Raw genomic sequence first — 2086 nt, 5'->3', positions numbered from 1 at the left:
TGTGTGCATAGCAAGGATTTAGCCTCTAGGCCATTGTGCCAGGCCTCCCCTACCCCCATCACTAGGTCTTTTTTTTTTTAATTTTTGAGGATGATGCTTTTTATTATACAAAGGACCCAACAGTGTACATTTATCTTAGCTTTGTTTCAAGTTCTTCCGCCTTGACTTTTTGCAGCTTGGCACTTTTGAGCCATAGATTTGGGACCCAGAATGTCATCTCCCCAGCAAGGGCTGACCTCATCCTCTCTATCAGGTTTGGGCTTTTTCCAACTAATGGCCAAGGGCAGGAAACAGCACATCCACATTATGTGCAGTTACCACCAGCTGAGCCTTCTTATTCTCCATTAAAGTAGTGGCAGTGTTGGTCCCTGCTTGTAGGATAGGTCGTTTCTTGGTGGGGATGACCCCTTTGCCAGCAAGTTACTTTTCTACCCAGGGCAACAGCCACTGCTTCTCTTGTTTCACCACTGGTCAGCTTCAGCAGTTGAATAACTATCTGGTAGTCCAGGGCTTGAGAGAACTGATTAATGGAAGGAGGCACTCTCACCCACTCACACAGGATGACCCTCACTCCCACTGGATGTAGCATAGCCATTTGACAAAACAAGTCAGGTTTCTCTTGGGGTGGATTTTCTGTCTCATGCCAAAGTTCTCAGGTCTTTTCACAAATAGTGGATTTGCCACCTTCTTGGCCTCCTGCTTCTTCATGCTAACGGACTGGGGCTGTCTTTTTCCTCTTAGCTTTTTCTTCTTTTGGCATCTTGGTCCCCTTACTTTTTTTTTTTTTTGTAACCAGGAAATTTACCATTTCACTTGTGGCTTGCCTTAAATATTATCAGGCCATGTGCCTCTCTGCTAGCAAGTGGAAGACTGATTTAAAAAAAAAAGTTATGAAATCAATAAATGAGATCTTATTTTATCAACTTGATTAGATTATTTGAGAGGTGGAGAGAGCATATGAGCAAGTGCATGGTCTCTTCTGCTGGTTCACTCCTCAGAGGCCCACAGCAGTCTGAACTGGACCTGACCGAAACAGAGAGATCAATCTTGGTTCACTATGTGGGTAGCAGGAACCTAGTCAATAGACCCATCACATCCAGGGAAGCTGGAGTGGGAGCTGGAGCTAGGTATTGAACTCAGGCACTACAATGTGAGATGCAGGCTTCTTAGCTACTGTTCTAGATACTTGTTAAATAAGTTCTTTAACTTGATATAAAGAGCTGTGATGAAAATACAAGAGTGGTTAGAGGGGAGGGACAATAATGTATGTTGTAATGTTAGGGATGGTGCCTTGCAGAGATGGGCTTTGAACTGGGTTTTGAGTTTCCAGAAGGGATCACACCTAGGAAATCTGGGGTCAGAGCTTTGGAAATACCAAGTACATAGTTTTAAGGTGGGAAATATGAGTCATAGATTTAGAAAAAAGCAGTGAAGCCAGTATGAGGAGCAGAGGTGATGAGAAGAGACAAGAATCCTGTAAGGTAGGAGTTTCATGGTCTCTGGTGGAAACTGGCACTTGTTTGAAAGACAGTGACATGATTATGTGAACTGTTTACAAGGGAAACGTGGGAGCAGAGATGCCAACAATGCAGGTAAGAAATTACAGTGGCTTGGAGAAGAATAACAATGGTGATGTTATAATGAATCCCTAGGCTTGAGCCTTTGAGAATTTTGGCTGCCGAGTCCTGTTGATGGTTAGTGTAGACTGTGATGAGTCAAAGGATCAGGTGCAAGTCAAACTTGATATAACTTAGAGTGTGAAGGCACTTCCAGAAACAAAAGCCCACCTGATCCTGATGATCGCTGTGACCTGAGGTCGCCCTGGGAATGTTTGGCATTTGTAGAGGGAAGTGCCGAACAAACGGTAAATAAAACATTGGATTGGGCTCATGAGGGTAGCATACTGACAGGTGAGAATTCCCCAGTGTTCTTGGGGACTTTATCTCAGGCAGGTGACAAATGCTAAGGAAAAGACCCATGAATAAAGGGAGGACCTAGGATGTCTATATGTTTCTGCTTCTTATCTTTGCTGAGGACCAAAAGGTAGGAGGCGATCAGGTTTGATCTTTTCCTACTGTTGTTCAGA

At 43.9% G+C, this 2086-nt stretch overlaps 1 pseudogene; it reads right to left on the bottom strand.

Moving 5' to 3' along the window:
- Positions 1 to 270: 270 nt before the first annotated feature.
- Positions 271 to 760, bottom strand: LOC121164938 (annotated as a pseudogene).
- Between the last annotated feature and the right edge of the window lie 1326 nt (positions 761 to 2086).

Source organism: Ochotona curzoniae, unplaced genomic scaffold (assembly GCF_017591425.1).
Source record: "Ochotona curzoniae isolate NIBS_2020 unplaced genomic scaffold, NIBS_Ocur_1.0 contig_883, whole genome shotgun sequence".
NCBI classification, from domain to species: Eukaryota; Metazoa; Chordata; class Mammalia; order Lagomorpha; family Ochotonidae; genus Ochotona; species Ochotona curzoniae.
This window is presented reverse-complemented; position numbering and strand designations above follow the sequence as displayed.